Genomic DNA, 25,176 nt, shown 5'->3' with positions numbered 1-25,176 from the left:
TCAGATGTTCTCATTGGAACAACTTCGCAGCTTTTATAATGAAAAAGTTAGAAAATTAAGGGGCGATAAAAATATTTTTGGATAGACAAAACAACTGGCAAACACGTACAGTTGGCTCCATTTGTGTCCAGCACTCCGGTTTTTTTTTTTTAGCCCCTGTTCCGTTTTCGGTGCGACACAGATTTTAAGCACTCCAGCACAAAATATATGTTAAGTGTGTTCTGTACCTGGGGGTCAGCGCGAATAATGTACACTTATCTGCGCAAAACAGAGCTATAACAGGGCATTGCGGGGCACATTTACAACGAATTCCGGGAGGACTGTTTATATGCTCTGGCGGACAGCGCGTTTGCAACGTCGGCAACAATGAACTTGTGCCTTCGTTCCATTTTCCTTTCCACTAATGGCGAGCGAAGGGGCATCACCTGGAGCTGCGGCCACGAGGCCCTGTGTCCGTGGGCCGCAAGTGTCTCAGGAGCGCATGGAAGCGCTCATCTCATACCCAGAAGCCAACAGGCACTTGGCGAATCCCGCGGACGATATGTCCGGGCATCCGCGTGGAGGTGGGGGCCTTGAGGTTGAGTGGCGAGCCTTGGCTGACACTCTCAACCAGGGTCAGTCATACCGCCGCACGGCACAGCAGTGGCGGACGGTGTGGCTGAATATGCGCCGCACCATCAAGCTAAAGTATTCAACTTGGAAGGTTGCGTGCACCAGGACCGGCAACGTGAAGATGTTCAAGGACGCCGTTGGTGAGTTCACCGGCATCGATGCGCGTGCTCTACAGGTCCTGGGGGCTTGCAGAGTAGAGAGCTTTTCATCCAACCGACGTCTCTCCAGCGGCCTCGTAAGTGTCGTTTTGTAGCGGTGTGCATTTGATGGTTTTCGTCGACGCGATATTTTTTGTAATGACATGTATCACCGCAACCAGTGCAGGCGTCCCGAGCCTGATCCAATAGAGCCCAGCACGTCCTCAGCGCCACGTCCGTCGTCGGAGCCGCGTCCGAACACGTCAACGTCGTCGGCGCCCAGTGCTTCTGCCGTACATCTGGATGATGTGGAGGATGTCGAGTCGGACGAGGAGGACTGGTCCCTTCCATCAGTGGAACCTCCCCGACATAGCTCGACAGGTGACAGTATTTTGAGGATCTTCCATGTCCTTTTTATTCTGACTATAGGAAACAAACACACACACACTCTACTGAATGATGTAGGACATTTTTTAACGTGGGCCATTCTTTTCGCAGCCTCTCCGGACAGCCCACCGCGTCCTCAGCCTAGTCAAATGCACGCTCGCATTGACGAGTTGATGGCTGGGGCCGCGCAGCACACCCGCACAATGGACCGTGTCTTAGAGATCCTCGACGGCATTGGGACGGCAGTTACTGCCTCCTTACGGCAACAAGAGGCCCATCAGCAGCAGGTAATCATTTGCATCGCATGCGTAATGATGTGTGTGTGTGTGTTTTTGTGTGTGTATCGCCGGCTGCACGCCCGGATTGATTAATTAATTAATGGCTGCGGTCGCGCAGCATACGCAGGCCATGGAGAGGGTAGCGGCGGGCCTGGACAACGTCGCAGCGGCTATCACCGCCTCTGTACGCCAGCAAGAGGATCACCAGCAACGGGTAATCATTTCCATCACATACCTTATGACGTGTCTTGGGTATCATCTAACACCGCATCACATGGTTAAAGGACGAAGCCATGTTCCGGGCCTTCCTGGTTGCCCTGGCTAGGGAAGCGACGCCACGTCAGGGGCCATAACTACGCAAAACGGCGCGGAGGCGTGTATATAGTGTATATAATGTATATAGTGTATATAATGCATATAGTGTATGTAATGTATATAGTGTATATAATGTATATAGTGTATATAATGTCTGACAAATAAAATTCGGGCGGCACAAGAAAATCACTAAAGGATGGAGCGCAGAGGAGAATTCAACTGGGGGCAGCATAAAAGTGATGTAGAGGACCGCGTTTCAGCAGTACTAGCACACGATGTTCGGAATACGCCCCACAGATAAAGCAACCCGTTATCGCCACGAACCAAGGAATTGCATTGCCGATATTTTTCCCGACTCCTCCAGCCACCTTCACATATTGCTTATCTTTTTCCTTTCCAACGTGCACCTGTATCTGCGCGCTGAAAGTGCGATGATAAGCACACGTCGCGTGCACGACTTGGGTGCAACATGTGGGTGGACATGCGCGTTTCGACTCTGAGTTTGCGTCCGGACCGCGAACTATGCATGGCGTGGAACGCAGCCGATGCTCATATATTGCAATGTACACGGCGCAGTTGTCATCAGGGGCTGACGTGCAGGAGTACATAGGGCTCTGTACCAATATGTCACTGTTTTAAATATTTTACATGCGAAAATAACTGTATACTTGGTTGATATACTTTATTTTTTATTTTACTTTATTTTTTGTGGCATGGTGTTCCGTGCAAGAATGTGACATAACAACCACATTTGCAAAATTTCACAAGAGCACATATCTAGGGGGCTTACGACACCTTGGCTCCCCCACACCCCCGAAGTCCATTCTTGAACAGTGGCAATTAAACAGAGTCAACTGTCTTGCAGGTGCACCTCCACATGATCGGTGATGACCGGGTTCCACCATTACCGTAACGCGTAACGGGAAAGGAAATCACAATTCAACGCTGGAGCCGCACCATGTAGACGCACCTACATGGAGTCCAACAAACGGCTCACAAACTTCTGTCACATGTAATTGTTCAACCAACATGTATGTCCTCTTCGCAAGAAACGGCAGTTAGCGAGTTAGTAAACCTTGTGGTACGAATGCGGTATCCGGCTACGTCCTTGCCTACGTTGGAATGCACCCATACAACACCAATAAGCTGCACTACTTCATAATACGACTAATATGCGCTATAAGCAATGCAACATCTGCGCAGTTGTTGACTGTATTCATTTGCCATTCATACAGCCAATTGCTACAGTGCAATGTTATTACGGTGGTGTGAGAACTTGCGCAGAGATGGCCGATGGCGTCTTGCAGAAAGAGCGAATTTATTTTTAAGATCATGAATGGCGAGTTTCATCGCCAAGGGCCATACTTTGAAATAAAATACTGAGCTTCTGCATTCTAATGGCGAATTCGCGTGGTCATTTCGGAGCAACTTTTTTTGCCAGATCTCGAGCAGTCATGTTCGCTTAGTCAAAATGAAGCAAATCTCGCATGTTCGCGTGGCGCTTTCCGAGCGCTCGGAATTTGCTAGCTGGCACTTTTTTTGGTCGGTCTCAAAACGATCGAGCAGCAGATTGCTCAACTGTATCCGGTGTCGTCACATCCGCACTGCAACGGTGGCGAGTGCCCTAATTGGCCCGCATGTTGAAATCACGTGGTTTAGCAGACGACAGAACTCGAAGACTTGCGACCGCGACGCCCCTAGCGTGATCCAAGTACCTAAAACCGCTAGATTCCTAGCAATCATGTCGGGGTGGCAACGGTCACGTGATCCAGCTCGGTCGCCGACCTAGCAATTTCCGAGCGCTCGGCCGTTTTGCTACGAAATGACCACCCGAATTCGCTATAACAATGTATAGTAACAAGAGCCACAAAAGCGCCTCCTGAAAACCTCATTCTTGTCACGGTTTCTCGTAGTACACATAACTTCATTCTCTTCGTCCGATAGCGGACAGCAATGCAACGAAAGTACGACAACCACAACCACTTTCTCAAATGAACTACAACTCCAGTTTCGGTTTCGTACTCGTAAAATGAAACGCTAGTGAACACTAGAGAGAAAGTGGTTCGGTCGGTTTCTGTAGCTCCGGCGACCAAAAAGGACGGCGGCGACGCGACTACGTGCAGCCGTGAAATGCTACTGGAAAGTGCCGCCCCAATGTAGAGTCTAGCCTCTATAACTGAATATAGCCGTATTAGTTGTCCCTGCATTTCTCCCTAGCATTCCCTAGGTCATGGCTTCATGCTAATCAGGACCGTGGCCCTACATCATTTTGACGTAATCATGACGTACAAGATTAGTTTCAAAGCTTAAAAGTAATCTGGCGAAAAAGAGTCGATTACTTTGAGCGGCGCGACTTTAGTGATGCGTCCGCATGCATACTTTTATATGATGTTGTATGAAGTGTGTATGTGCTCGCGGTAACAAAAAGTTCATAGCTTTTTTTCGTTTAATGGTTTAATAATGCAGAAAGTATCGATGCACAACGCGCTTCACCGTCACAATTTCTCTGCGCCGATCGCCTCTCGTACGTGTGAAAGTGGCGCGCTTTTCGAGGCGTCGTGCAGTCGATGTTCTTGCAATAGAAGGGTGCACGCAAAATACTCGTCGATCAACTCGTCGATCACTGCTTGTGGAGTAGAGTATCAACGATCATTTGAGTACCGTTATTACCCCCACAACTCACGAAGGAAGCATTTGAAAGACGACTTCCATAACGTCATCGCACAAAAATTGAGAAAAATAAGCTGAAGCTCATGATTTAAAGCACAAACCGATTTCTTATAGTCGCGTTTACGCTTCGCGCCACACTGTCTGTTCGATCCTTTGTGGGTTTGTTTTGTCGCCTGCCGAAGGCTCTGATGCCGCCGTGGGCCACCGGCGCCATCTCACGGCCACATACCGCTATTATAAACGTCAAGTACAGTCACGGTGTCACAGATTCATTGCTGCCTTGCACATCTGTACACCATGAAAAATAACAAAATGAAAAAATGAAATTACGAGCGTGCTTTTGCGCACATTTCCCACGAAATTCAGTTTTACGCCAGAAGAGCTTTCTGTTTCCATCATCAAACAACCGAAGCAACAAGGCAAGGCGGGCAGGTCAGAGGTGTGGCCTTCGGGTTCTCATGAGGAAACATCGATAAGGCGGGATCCATCCCAAGATAACACGTGTCATTGGTTGATAAAAGGTGTCAACTACTTTTAATATTCACGCCTTTTTAGATTGTCCACCAATGACAGAAAAGATTTGAAGTAATGGAGGTCGATTGCTTTGACCATAATACGGCCCCTGTACCCCGAGACGTGCTAATCTTGTTCGTCCGAAGTGCGACTCAGTCTAATTCCGGTCCTAATTTCAGACACCATGCAATTACTGGAAAGCGTGGCGTTATAGACATAACTAAAGAAACTGGAGAACTTTATTTCTCCATTGCCGGCTGTGTGCTGCCCAATGCCGCCGTTATACCGCGATCGCGGGCTAATTGATGAACCCCTTCCGGATTTTTTACGCTTGGAAGGTCCTGGAATACTGTGGTTCGCAAAGCCGAGTTACTCGTATTGATCCTGGTGACTATGCAAGTCACGTGTGTCGTATTCAACACGCACATGGGTGATTCTAGAATTTTTAAGTTTATCCTGTAGGCAACTAAGCCCATCTGTGGCAACGACCATCTGTCAACGGAAATACGAATTAGCCTGATCCGCGTTCGGTTTCGAATGTTCGCTAAACCTCAAATTTATCCAATCTGTGCACCAAGAACTGTGGCGCAGAGGAAAGAGCAAAGGGAACACCGTTCCTTTACCTATTGGAGAGGGTTACTTCCTAGTATTTTCGATACCGTATAAATTTCCAAAAGCCCAAGACCCTCATTCTAGAAATTTTCCTTTTGTGTCATTTACGAAACATTCCTAGACGAAAGTTTCCATATATCATCGCGAACCATTTGTGAAAAATACCTCGGGTGAATCACGGACCATGCGTATTTCTGTAATAACGGGTGAAGGGAAGGACTAAAAAAAACTAAACAGCAATATTCAGATAATTTTATGCTGAACGAAGAGACGTCCGTCCCCCATGCAACCGAACTTGTTTACTTCCAAACAGCGTTTCGCTCGCGTGAGCCTCGCATGCAACCCCAGCAAAATTAATCCCTGTCCTTTCTTCACGTCTTTGCCCTTTCACTGGTCATCTCCTGACATCCTGTACTCCTCGATTTTTTCCTGATGACACTGATTGTCCTTTCTTAGACAACTGCTATACGCCCTTTGTGCACATCATACGTAGCACCGTTTCGAGTTCATGTGACATTTCCTTGTCAGCATACGTTGAATAGTTCAGCGTATCTTATTTCACTGTCTTAGTACGTACATCGCATCAGCTGGGATAGCTTTAGCGCAGGTATTGATGCTACATGATCGGGAGTGTCCATCACATGAAATGCATTGGTTTTCCCCTCATTTAAACTCGTGTGTCGTCTGAAATACTCCATGCGCTATCCACGGTAATTTTGATGCCATCTGAATTATTCAATTATGTCCTTCTATTTTTGAGCTGGGCCTGAGCTTGTTGTTTTTAAATTTTTACTATGGGGCAATTGGTTGATGAAGAAATGAATAGCCCGCGAGATCCAACTTGATTCTTCAAACGTGATTTGAGTTATTGTGCATCGCTTTGGTGCCACTGGTACAGTGCTGGACAAAAGTTTACGGAACACACTCCTGCGCACTCCTTCCTCAGAGTGTGACACTTGCAGCGTACCTAGGCACGTGTCTGCGCGTCTGTCGGTTCAGTTGCCTGTTAGAGTGTCACTGTGATCCAGGAATGCGCAGTAGGTGTTCCGTAAACCTTTCACCAGCAGTGAACCACCGGTCTCGTAGTTTAAGGGGCGGTGCACACGCTATGGGGAATTCTTTTCAGTCCTCCCAGAAGCACGATAGATCAATGTAATTTGGAATACTGTTCACCACTCTGGTACCACTGGTACCACCTACATAGCATAGTTTAAAAGGGGCGGTGGGCACGCTTTTAGGAATGTTATTTAACTTCTGCCAAAAGCACATCAGATCAATGTAATTTGGATTACTGTTCACCACTCTGGTACGACTGGTACCACCTACATATCATAGTTTAAAAGGAGCGGTGGGCACGCTTTTAGGAATCTTATTTAACTTCTGCCAAAAGCACATCAGATCAATGTAATTTGGATTACTGTTCACCACTCTGGTACGACTGGTACCACCTACATATCATAGTTTAAAAGGAGCGGTGGGCACGCTTTTAGGAATGTTATTTAACTTCTGCCAGAAGCACATCAGATCAATGTAATTTGGATTACTGTTCACCACTCTGGTACGACTGGTACCACCTACATATCATAGTTTAAAAGGAGCGGTGGGCACGCTTTTAGGAATGTTATTTAACTTCTGCCAGAAGCACATCAGATCAATGTAATTTGGATTACTGTTCACCACTCTGGTACGACTGGTACCACCTACATATCATAGTTTAAAAGGAGCGGTGGGCACGCTTTTAGGAATGTTATTTAACTTCTGCCAGAAGCACATCAGATCAATGTAATTTGGATTACTGTTCACCACTCTGGTACGACTGGTACCACCTACATATCATAGTTTAAAAGGAGCGGTGGGCACGCTTTTAGCAATGTTATTTAACTTCTGCCAGAAGCACATCAGATCAATGTAATTTGGATTACTGTTCACCACTCTGGTACGACTGGTACCACCTACATATCATAGTTTAAAAGGAGCGGTGGGCACGCTTTTAGGAATGTTATTTAACTTCTGCCAGAAGCACATCAGATCAATGTAATTTGGATTACTGTTCACCACTCTGGTACGACTGGTACCACCTACATATCATAGTTTAAAAGGAGCGGTGGGCACGCTTTTAGCAATGTTATTTAACTTCTGCCAGAAGCACATCAGATCAATGTAATTTGGATTACTGTTCACCACTCTGGTACGACTGGTACCACCTACATATCATAGTTTAAAAGGAGCGGTGGGCACGCTTTTAGGAATGTTATTTAACTTCTGCCAGAAGCACATCAGATCAATGTAATTTGGATTACTGTTCACCACTCTGGTACGACTGGTACCACCTACATATCATAGTTTAAAAGGAGCGGTGGGCACGCTTTTAGCAATGTTATTTAACTTCTGCCAGAAGCACATCAGATCAATGTAATTTGGATTACTGTTCACCACTCTGGTACGACTGGTACCACCTACATATCATAGTTTAAAAGGAGCGGTGGGCACGCTTTTAGGAATGTTATTTAACTTCTGCCAGAAGCACATCAGATCAATGTAATTTGGATTACTGTTCACCACTCTGGTACGACTGGTACCACCTACATATCATAGTTTAAAAGGAGCGGTGGGCACGCTTTTAGGAATGTTATTTAACTTCTGCCAGAAGCACATCAGATCAATGTAATTTGGATTACTGTTCACCACTCTGGTACGACTGGTACCACCTGCATATCGTAGTTTAAAAGTGGCGGTGAGCATGCTTTTAGGTATGTTATTTAACTACTGCCAGAAGCGCAATAGAGCAATGTAATTTGGATTACTGTTTACCGCTGTGGCACCACTGGTACAACCGCCACACCGGCATATCGTAGTTTAAAGGGACGAAGCACACGCTTTTAGGAATGCTATTTAACTTCTGCCAGAAGCACATCGGATCAATGTAATTTGGATTACACTTCACCGCTCTGGTATCACTGGTACCACCTGCATATCATATTTGAAAAGGGGCGGAGGGCACGCTTTTAGAAATGGTGTTTAACTTCTGCCAGAAGCACGACAGGTCACTGCAATTTGGATTACTGTTCACCACTCTGGTACCACTGGTACTACCTGCATATCATAGTTTAAAAGGGATGGTGAGCACGCTTTTAGGTATGTTATTTAACTACTGCCAGAAGCACATCAGATCAATGTAATTTGGATTACTGTTCACCACTCTGGTATCACTGGTACCACCTGCATATCATGGTTTAAAAGGGGCGGTGAGCACGCTTTTAGGTATGTTATTTAACTACTGCCAGAAGCGCAATAGAGCAATGTAATTTGGATTACTGTTTACCGCTCTGGTATCACTGTTATCAACTGCATATCATAGTTTAAACGAGGCGGTGGGCACGCTTTTAGGAATTTTATTTAAAGGTCAGCTATGCCGATATCCCAAATAGTCGAAACGGTTGTGATATTCTGAAAGCCCACATCCAGCTCTCCCCAAAATGCGCCTTCATTCTCTCAGTTCGGTACAGTACCATGTCAAAAACATAGATAATTCATTCCGAAACACACATGGGCGCAGCCATTTTTATGACGTAGATGCACCCGAACGGGCATTGTGACGTGTACGCGCCTTCGTACTTGTCAGTGGATTCCAGCTACGGCTTCTCGCGGCTTCACGTATCTGTGCTTGAAGATGGCGGACAGCCGGGTTCCACCGTTCCGCGATAAGTAAACAGTGCAGCAGCTGCGAACTCATTCGCGAACCAACCTCTGTGCGATGTTGTGACTGGAATTCGTCGTTTGTGTTTTGTGAGCATGTACAATTTGTATCAAGTCTCGTCTGCGTTAGCCCGTTTACAGCACTTGCCCATTGTAGAGACTGACGTTTCGACAGCCGTGTTAGAAAGAAAATGCCGACAGCGTTTTATTCCTGCAGGAAAAAATTGTGCTATGTATTTGAGAAACCGCATACTACTATGGGACAAGTTTTACGTACGATTTATCAATGTGCAACAGCGTCGACGATGGTATGTAACGACGAGAGACGTAAAACGAAATACAAATCACATTTTAAACTTTTTGTGGGATTCTGTGCTTTTTCCAGAAGCTATCTTTGAATCACACCCGCACTTTGCGTTGTGTGGCACGCTACAAACTACTGCATTTTATGTCTAACATCTGGATATTGTTTGTAATGAACACCGTCGCACAAAAACATGCATACGAAAGCTCCAGTAGCCATGTGGTTGCACACTATGCAGACGCAAAAGAAGTACCAGAGCACATATTGCCACTTAGAAATTGTGTTTTTAGAAATGTGGTGTCTAAAGAGTTAGAGCATAGCATATATACTAGAAATCAGGTGCACCTTATCCTTCTGTAGAGTGCTCTTTCAATTCACAACTCAGCCCATGGGGTGTAAAAGTGTTAGAGGCAATTATGTGACTTGTCGTCCCGGGTGACATCACTGGCCATCCTCGGAATTAATTCCGTGCTCAGGAATTATTGTACAAATCACTTTGTATGTAGGACATGATAAGCAATACGTAAGTTGCAACTTTGTCTGCAGCATTTTCGATGGCCTCTTACCTTTACAGTTTGAGACACGTTACCAAACCATTTAAAAAGGGCACACTTACAGGGGCCGTGTAATTTGAGTTTTTAATTTTTAAAAATATAAGTATACAATATGTACTATGAAATTTATATAGAATAAAAATAACATTTATAAAAAGAATTTATAAAAAATAAATGAAAAGGCTTCATGGAAGCAATCCATTAGCATACCCATTGCACATGAAGCACAATTATATATGCTTGGACATCATCTAATTAATCTTCTGAACCATATGTGTGGCTGCATACGAAATTTTTTATGCGCATGCTCTACCTTCCTATTCCTACATGTGCACACGAACAACAGTGAATATATGTGAAGTGGCAAAAAGCAACGCTAGACTCTACCATCATTGTGCCCCTTTAACTTTTCCACATTTATTTCTGGTCAACAGGGAATATCTCACTAGAAAAGAAGACATTTGTGCATTGTTTGGCAAGCAAATAAATATATTTATTTACATTTTCCATCAATCAACAATGTTGTGACCTGGTGCAAATATTAATGTCAACAAGGAAAGTACTTACAAATTATTCCTATGTGCTCAAATGCACATATGACAATTCTGTTTTTGTACCTCAGCACAGTACAGTTTCAAAATTAACAAACTGCACAGCATCAGCAATCTTAAAGTATCTCAAGAGGGGAGTCACATAAAGCTCCAATAATAGACTGTGCGAACAAAGCTAAAAAACCAAAGTAATTAAAAAAAAATCTGAATAATCGGTTGTTGTTGTGATATGTACTACTATGCACAGTTCATGAATGGAACATGCTACCTCATTGCATTCCCTCGATGTGAACACTAGCACAGGCAGCTTTTTAGGTCGCTCTTTTCGTGTTTTTCTATTGTCTTTTTTGTTTTCTGTTTTTGCAATAGCAAGCATGGCCATAGTGAAACACAAGCAGCCAAGGACAGGATGAGACATCTGCAATGCGACTGCTAGCTCTCAACTGATATATTTATTAGCAGGCTCTGGAATATACACATATATGCTGCTAAGCAAATGACAAGTTAACCAATAGAATAACAGACAAGAAAAAAGGGTTATATATCTTCCCCTCTCCTCATTCTATTTCACAGGCAGCCCTAGTATCATTCGGAGTGTGTCCGTGCGTTCCCTTTGAGATAACGTATCTCAGACAGAAGCAAATCCAACAGCAGACTGCTTACACGTGCAACTGTCTTGTATTTCTCTAACCACTTGTTATTTAACCGCTGCCTTGAGCTGTGTGTTCTGGAAATTTATGCAGCATCCAGAATCCCTGCAATGTGTTGCCATGTTTCTCGAGGGCATCAAAAGTCTGCCCTTGGCTGCCTGTGTTTCACTATGGCTCTCAGATACAAACTACCCCATTTCAACACAGTAGAAAATACAGATTTGTAAATAGCATCTGTTGATTGCACTGTACATACCCCTCATATAAAGGATCATAGTGGATACTACATCTCGTGCGATAATGTCAGGAACACAAAAAAAGCTAGATTTGAAACCACTCTTACGTCGTAGTAGTAGTAGTATTTATGTGAAGCTACGCAATTCCTGTCCTGCAAGTGTTTCGTCCATATGTTTCATCTGCCAGCGTGATGATCCCCTGAAAAGCAATTCACACTTGGCGGGAACTACTGGTTCTGAAACCTATCCCTGACATGTGTAGCCATCAGGGAGGAAACCCAAGGGCTGCGGTGGAAAAGACAAACACACACGGGCTATGTTCTCAATGTGTGTCAGCTGCTCTGGCTACTAAGAAGAACATGTTCCAAATTAATATAACATGGCTTGACATCATACGCCGGCGAAAGCTAACCAATAAAATTAGTAGTTAAATGTACAATACGTAAACACTTGCCATAACATGACAGTTCCCTTTCTGCATTTATGCGCTACCATTCAACCCACATAAACAGTGTGCTGAATTTTTTATAGCATTACACGTCGTTTGACAGAACTTGAACAAGATTACATAGCACACGATAGAAGTAGAGTGAACATAATGTGCAGAAAAAATGGCTAGGAAGCAAGTGAGCTGGTGAAGATGATGCATATGTAAAACCCCGCGACTAGGGAACACAAAGGGACGTGTTTGTGTTTGTCCCTTCGTGTTCCCTAGTCTTGGGGTTTTACATCATGCATAATGTGCAGCCTTCCATTCACGCTTAATGGCCGTGGCAGTAATGCATGAAGGCCACTGCTAAGTTGTGTTGAGAAACACCACTTTATGTTTGCCATGTCTAAATGAAACGTACCTGACCTGATCCAAATTAACCGTTCTGAGTCTGGAACACACAAAGAGAAAAACGCAACACACGCCACAACATTAACAGATAGACAAATGAGCTGTGGCGAGCTCCACCTTGGGACAAAGTCAACAAGTAATTCACCAAAAGTCAATGAGCGCCTGAAGTGTAACATCTCTGACTGGTAGCAGGACGGTCCACGTTCAATTCCTGGTGCTAGCATTGACTGGCTTTTTCATGAATTATTTGTTGAAGTTTCGATGTACTTGAGAACCATTCGTCAACCATTGTATCCTCATGAGGTGATGAGGGTTTGTCATCTCAAAGAGACTCCCTTTCTGCCATGTGTCCTTATGGATGCTCATCACTGCAGAAAAAAAGAAAGAAAAAGCATTTAATGACAAGAAATGGATAGTCGTATTTACTGTATAATGATTGTGCACAACAGAAAGAAGACTTTCGCACAGAAGGCTGTACTTCTTGAGGTCTAACGTCAAGTTACAAAATTCCAGAATATATGACATGTTGTAAGGTAGAGAATAAGTAGAGTTATTGAGTTGTCGAGTTGAGTTGAGGGGGAGTTGTACCCCCTTTTTATTTTATTATATATGATTGTGTAATTATTTTTATGTCTGTAGCAACCCTCGCTCTCTACATTAGAACATGTTTTATATATTCTGGGAGTTTGTAACTTCATGCTAGACATTAACAAGAGCAGACTTGTGCACGAAAGTCTCGTTACATTAAAATTTAGATGCTCTCAACAGTCTTCTTTCTGTTGTGAATCTCTATCGCAGCATACCTGCACATTGCTGTTCTGCGTACTGTGACTTTGCAGTAAGAGTATGGACTTTGGGTAAAAAGACTACACAGCACTGCTCAGGTATTTTTGCCCATCGAACAGTATGTATGTATGCAGTATGCACACAGTATTTGTGCACCAGACCCACTAAAAATATAGTGAATGTGGCATTGCCCACGGTAATGCACCAAGTTCAACACAATTATTGTAGAATCCAGGTATTTTAGCTTACATGTAAAGCCAGTACCACATCCAGTGTGAAGTTGTGACAAATAAATAGTTTCGATTTTTCTAAGCTCTCAGAACACAGACAGTGAATTAATAAGAGTAGACAATGTTAACATGAATTCTGGGCTATTCTTCAATTAAAGGTTCACAGATAGCAAAGGCACCTTCCTCAATGGACGTTGATGACACTGAAAATTCTAAAACGTTATCAGAGGCGACATCAGCTTCTGTGTGTCAAAGGATTGTATGTCCAACAGTAATCCAACTAACAGTAACAAAAATGTGCAAAAGACAAATTAACTGAACTAATGTAACGTACCTTCTATATCAGACAGTGAAGCTTGTAACAGCCCATCCACAGGAACCAGTGTCCAGACAGCAAAAGTGCTTGAACTGGGAGATAGCAGCTAATCGGAATGGCGACCTTTGTTTTCCACCCTGAAAGCACAGGTTGTAACTTTGAGGGCAGATTTAAAAGTGGTGTCAAGATGTCTGCATGCGAGTGCACATGAAAAGTTGAACATAGGTGAATACTCAAATTATAACATCACACTGTCGTACCTGTTGGTGGAGGTAGACTGCAACTAACGTGCCAGCACTTTCTTCATGCAGCCGATGCAAGCCAGATCATGCTTCATTTCCGCCTTCAGCGTGCACCTGTGACAATTCAGAAGTTAGATTATCAATACTATTGTGTTGTTAATCGTGGTTATATCAGAGTAAGCGCAGTAGGACAGCTGCACAATCGATTCATTAGGCTTGCTATTTTTTGTATCTGAACCTCGACTTACCTTTTTTGCTCTCGTTTTTTGCCTTGATCCTCCGTGGCACGTTCAAAATGTTGTGCGTCGGGCACCTCAGATTTGCATCCGACGATTTCGTGCCGATATTCCAAATTGCCTCAGGAGTCGCGCGTAACCTATGATAACATTCGTTGACGAAATCCTTGCAGTGGAAATTAGCAGGCACCACTGTCAGCCAAGAGCTTCGCACTGCTTGGTCTTTTGGCAGCTTATAAAAGGTAACACTTGAATGCTCCGATGAATTGTTCTAACAGCGTAGCACGTAGCACCGTCGCATCTTCGACAACTTCGCCGTGGCATATCGCTCCAGCCCATAAAAGGCAAGGTCAGAACAAGGAAGTGCACTTTCCAAACGACGCCGTGCCAAAAAAAAATATTCACATGCTTTGTTTCCGGCTTATCAATAACATAACAGCTGTTCGCTTATGTACGATGCACAGAGGACGAAACGAAAGAAGCCAAGCGGCCAAGCCAAGAGTCCATGCCAAGCCAAAGACAGATAAACCGAGAGCAGTGACGCCGGTGCGCCCGTGCGCAGGGTTTGCCGACGGTCTGATGGCCGGGCGTGGGAACTAAACAAAACTGTTTTCTAAAAAACTACGAACAGTTGGAGCAAGATATTTCGCACACATATTCAGTGTTAGGTAATGAACACACAGCGCGAGTATCGCTCAGTTCTGCGGCACTTCAAAATCGGCATATCTGACCTTTAACATCTGGCAGAAGCGCAATAGAGCAATGCAATTTGGATTACTGTTTACCACTTTGGTACCACTGGTGCAACCGGCATATGGTAGTTTAAAGGCGCGAAGCACACGCTTTTTGGGATGCTATTTAACTTCTGTGACAAGCACAATAGAGCAATGTGATTTGGATTACTGTTTACCGCTGTGGCACCACTGGTACAACCGCCACACCGGCATATCGTAGTTTAAAGGGGCGAAGCACACGCTTTTATGAATGCTATTTAACTTCTGCCAGAAGCTCGGCAGATAAATGTAATTTGGATTACTGTTTACCGCTCTGGTATCACTGGTTCCACCTGCATATCATAGTTTAAAAGTGGCGGTGGGGACACTTTAAGGAATGTTATTTAACTTCTGCCAGAAGCACAACAGATCAATGTAATTTGGATTACTGTTTACCGCTCCGGTATCACTGGCACCACCTGCATATCATATTTGAAAAGGGGCGGGGGCACGCTTTTAGAAATGGTATTTAACTTCTGCCAGAAGCACGACAGATCACTGCAATTTGGATTATTGTTCACCACTCTGGTACCACTGGTACCACCTGCATATCATAGTTTAAAAGGTGTGGTGGGCACGCTTTTAGGAACGTTATTGAACTTGTGCCAGAAGCACAACAGATCAATGTAATTTAGATTACTGTTTACCGCTCTGCTATCACTGGTACCACCTGCATATCACAGTTTAAAAGGGGCAGTGGGCACGCTTTTAGGAACGTTATTTAACTTCTGCCAGAAGCACGACAGATCAATGTAATTTGGATTACTGTTTACCGCCCTGGTATCACTGTTATCAACTGCATATCATAGTTTAAACGGGGCGGTGGGCACGCTTTTAGGAATTTTATTTAACATCTGCCAGAAGCGCAATAGAGCAATGTAATTTGGATTACTGTTTACCACTTTGGTACCACTGGTGCAACCGGCATATGGTAGTTTAAAGGGGCGAAGCAAACGCTTTTTGGGATGCTATTTAACTTCTGTGACAAGCACAATAGAGCAATGTGATTTGGATTACTGCGTACCGCATTGGAGCCACAGGCACCACCACTACCGGCACATGACAATTTAAAGGGCTGTGCACACACTTTTAGAAATGTTAACGTCTAAGAGAAGCAGAGCTTCCAATGTAGTTTGAATTAATCTTTGCCGCTTTGGTGGCCGTGGTACAATCACCGTCATACTGCAGTTTGAAGGCGCTTTGTTGAGTGCTCTGTAGACGGTGTGTATTATGTTCTTTTTGCATGTGGTTTTCGCTACGTAGGACGGTCAGGTAGATGCTTAAACATTAGGCTCTTAGAGCATAAAAGGAATGCCGACAGCCTTTCAGGAAATTCTGAATTGGTCGAACACTTGAAAAATTGTCACAAATGTTTCCAGCTTCTCCAGGAGAACAGTGTTTTGAAAAAGGTGCGTGAATCGTTTGGGCGACTCTTAGCTGAGTACAAAGAGATTTAGTCACGAGCCAAGTGTGGTAGTGTTCCCTCTATTTCCCCCTTTCTGCCTATCAGGAGGTTATTGGGAGTGTAGGCTGTCATTAAATGGGTTGCTGTGTTTGAGAACGTGTCGTGTTGTCTTTTTTCTGTTCCGTGTCTCAGGTTTTATCGTCGTTTTACAGTGTACCAGCTCGTCTGCACACTTGCACTTCTACCGTTGACAGGGTTGAAAAAAATCCGGATATTTTTAAATAGATCCTCTCCAGTGGGCTTTTTTTGGATAAAACCCGGATGTTTTTGGATATTTTTGGAAAATATAGACCAGTCTAGAAATGTGACACAGAGTAAAAACAAATGTGTTTTGCTGTTCTTCTTGATTTCGGGTGACATCTCATAGTTTTGGTTTATGAAACTGCCTGTCCCAGTAACACTGAATGAGTAGTAGTAAAGAGGGTTGTCCCATTAAACTGCTGTCCAAACTAAGGCACCCCTGCCCTGAGCCCTGAGCGTATTTTCCCTGCGCGGGGCCAGTGCGGAGGGTTGTCCGCGCGCTTATCGGCGAGGGGAGGGCTGCGTGCGCGTTTACCCTCTCACATTTTCCAGCCTGGGCCAACTTCTTTCGTCATTTTTCAATCTGCGTCGACTTCAATCGCAATTTTTTTTCCCGCTACAGCAGGTGTGCAGTAGGTGATTTACATGCAAAGGATAGCCATACACAAAAGTACAGGTGAAAATATATTTATTAAAGTCATTAGTGTCAGGAATTATGACTCTGCGTGAAGGAGAAAAACTCAGCCAAAAAATCTGATGCAATAGCATTGAAGGGGTATTTTATTAGTGATAATCACGCAAGTTTTCAATTAAGCAGAAGGAGTAGCACATTTTTAATAAAAGAAGATCAATACGATTACTATCAAATTAAAAGTTTTATTATAAAAAGTCTAAGATGACCACCATAGTGGAGCTTTAATTACAAGTGCCGATAGATGTATATGAACAGCAGAGAACCTGGAAGACCATGGGACACGAACACAAGAGGAAATAAAATCTATAACACTACATTGGTTAATCAAAATAACAGAGGAAGAGACTATCATTTTAACTATCATAAAATCATCCTCGTGACTTCCCCATACAAACCTTACTTAGTTTTATGAATCCAACACAGAAAATACATTAAAAAATTCACCACATAGCGCGCTCCTAGTCAACAACCAGCTCTAATAATATCTGCCCTGATTTGTTGAAGACTGGAGGCGTACACTTATGATTGTACACACTGGACTGACTTCTTTGGCTATTTTTCAGCCTGGGCCGGATCCGTTCGCATTTTTTTTCATGCGGCGCGCAGGTAGGGGCATGCACACTGACAACATCGGACCACATCTTTGGCGATTTTTCACCCTGGGACGACTTCGTTCGCAATTTTTGTCAGGTGGTGTGTGTATCAAAATTAAAAGTTTTATTATAAAAAGTCTAACATGAGCAACCTAGCGGAGTTTTAATTACAAAGTTCTAATATGCAACTTCAAGAACAATAGATAATATTCCATTATGACACATTTAATCAAAGAAAATATTTTTAATCAATACGATTACAATCAAAAGTTTTATTATAAAAAGTCTAACATGACCAACCATAGCGGAGTTTTAATTACAATGTTCTGATATGTAGCTTCATGCGCAACAGCTAGTATTCCATTATGACACATTTAATCAAAGAATATATTTTTAATCAATATGATTACAACCAAAATTAAAAGTTTTATTATAAAAAGTCTAATATTCCTATACGTGAGAACCATCAGTGCAATAGCGGGAAGTTCTGACAGATGTATGTGAACAGCAGAGAACCTGGAAGACCATGGGACACGAACACAAGAGGAAATAAAATCTATAACAATACATTGGTTAATCAAAACAACAGAGGAGGAGACTATCATTTTAAATATCATAAAATCATTATCCTGACTTCCACAATACAATTTTCGTTCTAAGAGACACTACAAACCTTACTTTGGTTTATGAATTCAATACAGAAAATACATTAAAAAATGAACTTCACTGCGTAGCGCGCTCATAGTCAACAACCAGAACAAAGAACGACACGAACACAAGAGGAAATAAAATCTATACCAATACAAAGAAGATATTCCACTTCACCACATAGCACACTACTACCCAACAAACAGAATAAAGAATGACAAGAACACAAGAGGAAATAAAATCTATACCACTACAAAGAAGATATTCCACTTCACCACATAGCACGCTCCTAGCCAACAACCAGATCTAATGATATCTACCCTGATTTGTTGAAGACGGGTGCCGATAGATGTATGGAAGACCGCGGAATACGAACGACAAGAACACAGGAGGAAATAAAATCTACACCACTACAAAGAAGTTACTCTTAATCAAAACAACATAGTAATCTATCATTCAAAAATCAGAAGAAAAAATCAAACTCATCAGAAAATTAATATTCCTATATGTGAGAACCATCAGTGCAATAGCGGGAAGTTCTGACAGATGTACGTGAACAGCAGAGAACCTGGAAGACCATGGGACACGAACACAAGAGGAAATAAAATCTATAACAATACATTGGTTAATCAAAACAACAGAGGAGGAGACTATCATTTTAAATATCATAAAATCATCCTCGTGACTTCCCCATACAATTTTCATTCTAGGAGACACTTTGTTTTATGAATTCAACACAGAAAATATATTAAAAAATGAACTTCACTGCGTAGCACGCTCCTAGCCAACAATCAGCTCTAATAATATCTGCACTGATTTGTTGAAGACGGGAGGCGTACACCTGACAATTATGAACATTTTCGAGCGCAATAGGGAAGATTATTCCAACATTACACAATTAATCAATTTCTTATTAAGTAAACAGCATAGACATACGGAAATAATGAGAAAAACGATCAACAGCTAATAGAGAACCAAAACACATCACATAAACAACAGACACACGCAGGAAAATTAATGAAAAAGAATCTATCAAAACAATCAACATGCACGGATGAATGGCAGAGAAACACTTTGAACAGCACATGATGAATAATTTAATACAGCACAGAGCTAACGCTGAATAGCAGAGAAACAATCTAAACGGCGCATCTGCCAACGTGTAAACAACAGACAGGAAAATATTACTGAAACAGATAATAGAGAGTCAAAATCCAACACGTAAACAAGAGGTACACAAAGGATAAATAGTTGAAGAACAATCTAACAAAGCAAGAAACATGCACGGATGAATAGCAGAGAAACACTCTAAACGGTGCATCTACCAACGGTAAACAACAGACACATGCAGGAAAATAATTGAAAAAGAATCAATCAAAACGATAAACATGCACGAATGAATAGCAGAGAAAGGCTTTGAACGATGCATCTGCCAACATGTAAACAACACACAGGAAAATAATAGCAAACATTACAATTTGAAATAATATATCTTTTGAACGATCATAAAATCAACCTTGCGAGCTAACAATATCCTACTCAGGCACTTACCTTGACAGAGGTATCCAAACAAGCACCACAGCTTTACAATAATTACAACCAGACTCGAGACATGGTGGGGTCACTCTCTCCCTCTATGCAGACTGGTGGGGTCACTCTCTCCATCTATACAGCCCAAAAAGCGGGGAGCCTGTTGTCAATCTGCGAGGTGGGGAAATCCTCTCTCTTTTTCAAATTCTTTCCTCCAAAAAGGAAATATTCTTAGGACTGGTGTACAGAGGCGAAATTTTTCATTAATCGCAAATAGACATTGGAATTATTCGATTCTAAAGAACACAATAAGAATTCTATAAAAAAAATCTAAGAATAGACTTTCTAAGCAAACGAGAAAATATTATCGGTGCAAACAATACTCAACGAGAAACGTTGCATTTAATGTATTTCAGATCAGACACAACTATTAGGCAATCATTATTCTCAACTCACAAAATATCAATCGAGTGAAAGTCAAGTTTATTCAGTGATAGAAACAATACTAATTCGAAAACGAGAAACAAATTTAATTACATCGTTTTATGTTAACTTTGCAATACACGTAGAAGTCGCAAACAACTCATCTGAAATGCAAATTATATTGTTTGCTACAGCGGAAATCAACGCACACAACATTCCCAACTAGTAGAATATTTTTATTAATATCAATCGAGTGATCATCTGAAACAAAGTCAAAAGCAATAATTAATTTAGGCAAACATTTTTCATAATCACACAGCGCAAATATACATCACAGAAACACGTCTTTTTCATTCAGGACCCACTAGTGGAAACGAAGTGGGAGGGTTCCCGTACACATTCGGTTAAGATTACGCCCGCAGGGAGTAGGGGAATCCAAACAATGGTCTCAGTATACAAAGCCATAAAATCGCTCCTACAAGTCAAGTGAGGGAAGGAGGGGCTCTAGCGTTGTCTTGTACATAGAATCACTGAGAGCAAACATTTTTCCTTTACACATCACATCTTTTTTGTAAATTGACTTTCATAATTCTAACGGCAGGTGGAAAATTATGAACCAGATAATAAAATTTTCATAAATAAAATTAGCACCAATATGATTTAATTAAATGTCGAGGCGCACTACAAAACAGAACAGACAACTGATATACATTGAAGAGATGGACAGATTTTGTACTCGTTACCATTCGTCATGGGAGGACCTGATAAAAAGTTGCTTCGAAAAGGAGGAGCCGCGAAACGATTCATTTATCGCTGCATTTCAATACGTCCTAGACATGGTCGTATTCGGAGATATGGTGCAAATTATGGAATTCAAGATGCGAGAACTTGTATGCCGAATCTACAATAGTTATAAAAATATTTGCACGTCATCGTCGGAAGGACCACTTGGGCTGATGGTGGAGTTTTTGAGGTTCGCTAACGAAGAGTTGAAATACACTAGACCAAACGTAATTGTAATCATTGCAATGGGCATTGCATTAATCAAGAAAGCAATCAGATCAAATTATCATATACAAGCAGTCTATATCGCACGATTCATTACGGATTTGTTGAAATTACACCTAACGGTTGAAATGGAAAGTACATAAAAACATCTTATCACGTGGTATATTCCACCCTAGAACCTCTACACATTTATTTTATTCTACCAGTCAAGGATGTCAAATGAACAGAAGTTCAATATTGTCGTGCAAGGTCTGATGTATTATCACCTGTTGAAACTCAACAAACATATCAATTGCGGTGGACCACCAGACGATTTTCATCTAATACTCTCTTGTACGCCATTCAAGAACATTCATACAAAGAAAGGAAGCATCAATAAGAGATTGTGTAAGTTCATCGCGACAAAGTGCAAGTTGTTGAAGCAATACAAACACGGCGACAACATATCACCTGCCTTAATCAACGCTGGATTCAAGCGCCCAATAATCAGAATAAACTACCTGATGTCTTCGGAATTCATCAAGCAAGACAACAAACGAAAACTTCAGAGTTTGGAATAGAATTGTAATTTATCAAAATAAACAAGTGTATAATTGAAATAATAATTGTATTCTTTGTCATCATTGTAATGTATTCTACACAGCGCAACGAAAGCAGCTTTTGATTAGATTGCTAAGGAGACACTACGTACAAGGATCTTCGCATGGAATCAGCGCTGGCAATCAAAGAGATTTTTACACGACCACACACTATACAACACCGACGGCCGAAGGAAAGAATTGTAGAAGAATCGATAATAGAAATTTAGAGGCATGTTACATCAATATTTGCTTACAGAGAGGATCACCGAAAGCTTATTTTACGAATTAAATTGCACAGTGTATATATTTTCTCAAACTATTGGACAGTTGACAATTCTATATTGAAAGGAATCTATTATCAAATGACGCGAAGGTGGAGTCTACAATTCTAATCATCATAACATGCGGCACACAATTCCAATAAGATTTTGGGAGAATCGAATCACACAACTGTCATCAGAAATGTTTAATTGCTATACAATGAAGATGAGCACTATGCATAAGATATGTAATTATAATAAGTAAATATTCCTTTTGCAAACTTAACCAAAGCAGCACACATAAACGTAGCTTCAATTCACAGAATGTACCCGAGGTTTTTAATTAGCCATACTGAAAAACTACGAGTCTATTCGATATGTCACGGCATATGAGGCACTACAATTGGAAGGACATACATTAATTTTAGAAGATTTTAGCTCATAATGAATCAAAACGCAATCTCCAACACCAAAGGTTCGTTTTTAAATTTTCAAAGTCAAACTGTACACTCTTTCTTACAATTTTTTTTAAGATGTAGATTAAAAAGCTGTCTATATAGTCACACATTGTATACAAGATATTTGTTTGTACATTCATTGATAAAATTTATCAGATCACATTCCGGAGCAGTGGAGACTATCAGTAAGTGTTTAATTAAAATTTGAACTGCTACAGTAATTTACGAACTCAGTTGTAGAAAGCGTAATTTCACACCTTTAGCTGGCTCACTTTGATACGCGAAGGTTTTAAGAACTCCTTTGTGATGACAAAGAATTTAATCGAGTGTATTGATGTTTTCTATATACTCTATAACGTAATGTGAATTCTCCACGACGTGGATAGTAAAAGTTACGAATATTTTTCGAACAAAATTTACTTAAAACTCGGAGAAAGGGTCCCCTGCGTCGACGAACCCGTTTCCGGAAGAAAGCAACACGCTCGCGTGGGATGCCGCGTTAACGCGTTGGGCGCCGAATCGCGTTCGGTTTCGGAAGGGTGTCCTGGAAACGCTGCCCGGCGTGTTGCCGAAACGCATTCGACGACGCGGGTGACCCTTTCTCCGAGTTTTAAGTAAATTTTGTTCGAAACATATTCGTAACTTTTACTATCCACGTCGTGGAGAATTCACATTACGTTATAGAGTATATAGAAAACATCAATACACTCGATTAAATTCTTTGTCATCACAAAGGAGTTCTTGAAACCTTCGCGTATCAAAGTGAGCCAGCTAAAGGTGTGAAATTACGCTTTCTACAACTGAGTTCGTAAATTACTGTAGCAGTTCAAATTTTAATTAAACACTTACTGATAGTCTCCACTGCTCCGGAATGTGATCTGATAAATTTTATCAATGAATGTACAAACAAATATCTTGTATACAATGTGTGACTATATAGACAGCTTTTTAATCTACATCTTAAAAAAATTGTAAGAAAGAGTGTACAGTTTGACTTTGAAAATTTAAACACGAACCTTTGGTGTTGGAGATTGCGTTTTGATTCATTATGAGCTAAAATCTTCTAAAATTAATGTATGTCCTTCCAATTGTAGTGCCTCATATGCCGTGACATATCGAATAGACTCGTAGTTTTTCAGTATGGCTAATTAAAAACCTCGGGTACATTCTGTGAATTGAAGCTACGTTTATGTGTGCTGCTTTGGTTAAGTTTGCAAAAGGAATATTTACTTATTATAATTACATATCTTATGCATAGTGCTCATCTTCATTGTATAGCAATTAAACATTTCTGATGACAGTTGTGTGATTCGATTCTCCCAAAATCTTATTGGAATTGTGTGCCGCATGTTATGATGATTAGAATTGTAGACTCCACCTTCGCGTCATTTGATAATAGATTCCTTTCAATATAGAATTGTCAACTGTCCAATAGTTTGAGAAAATATATACACTGTGCAATTTAATTCGTAAAATAAGCTTTCGGTGATCCTCTCTGTAAGCAAATATTGATGTAACATGCCTCTAAATTTCTATTATCGATTCTTCTACAATTCTTTCCTTCGGGCGTCGGTGTTGTATAGAGTGTGGTCGTGTAAAAATCTCTTTGATTGCCAGCGCTGATTCCATGCGAAGATCCTTGTACGTAGTGTCTCCTTAGCAATCTAATCAAAAGCTGCTTTCGTTGCGCTGTGTAGAATACATTACAATGATGACAAAGAATACAATTATTATTTCAATTATACACTTGTTTATTTTGATAAATTACAATTCTATTCCAAACTCTGAAGTTTTCGTTTGTTGTCTTGCTTGATGAATTCCGAAGACATCAGGTAGTTTATTCTGATTATTGGGCGCTTGAATCCAGCGTTGATTAAGGCAGGTGATATGTTGTCGCCGTGTTTGTATTGCTTCAACAACTTGCACTTTGTCGCGATGAACTTACACAATCTCTTATTGATGCTTCCTTTCTTTGTATGAATGTTCTTGAATGGCGTACAAGAGAGTATTAGATGAAAATCGTCTGGTGGTCCACCGCAATTGATATGTTTGTTGAGTTTCAACAGGTGATAATACATCAGACCTTGCACGACAATATTGAACTTCTGTTCATTTGACATCCTTGACTGGTAGAATAAAATAAATGTGTAGAGGTTCTAGGGTGGAATATACCACGTGATAAGATGTTTTTATGTACTTTCCATTTCAACCGTTAGGTGTAATTTCAACAAATCCGTAATGAATCGTGCGATATAGACTGCTTGTATATGATAATTTGATCTGATTGCTTTCTTGATTAATGCAATGCCCATTGCAATGATTACAATTACGTTTGGTCTAGTGTATTTCAACTCTTCGTTAGCGAACCTCAAAAACTCCACCATCAGCCCAAGTGGTCCTTCCGACGATGACGTGCAAATATTTTTATAACTATTGTAGATTCGGCATACAAGTTCTCGCATCTTGAATTCCATAATTTGCACCATATCTCCGAATACGACCATGTCTAGGACGTATTGAAATGCAGCGATAAATGAATCGTTTCGCGGCTCCTCC

General features: G+C 41.6%; 1 protein-coding gene and 1 long non-coding RNA gene across 2 annotated transcripts in view; one reads left to right on the top strand and one right to left on the bottom strand.

The window, feature by feature from the left end:
- The window catches only part of LOC135368033 (endothelin-converting enzyme 2-like), a 70,331-nt gene that overhangs the window by 10,316 nt on the left and 34,839 nt on the right, over positions 1-25,176 (top strand). The window lies entirely within an intron of this gene.
- On the bottom strand, positions 12,222-13,984 carry LOC135368019 (uncharacterized). The gene is made up of 3 exons (XR_010414632.1): positions 13,949-13,984; positions 13,707-13,825; positions 12,222-12,724 (listed from the first exon to the last, which is right to left on the bottom strand). It is a non-coding gene; the product is annotated as an uncharacterized LOC135368019 (long non-coding RNA).

Source organism: Ornithodoros turicata, chromosome 1, assembly GCF_037126465.1.
Source record: "Ornithodoros turicata isolate Travis chromosome 1, ASM3712646v1, whole genome shotgun sequence".
NCBI lineage: Eukaryota > Metazoa > Arthropoda > Arachnida > Ixodida > Argasidae > Ornithodoros > Ornithodoros turicata.
The sequence above is the reverse complement of the archived record's forward strand: the minus strand, read 5'-3'. Positions and strand labels throughout refer to the sequence as shown.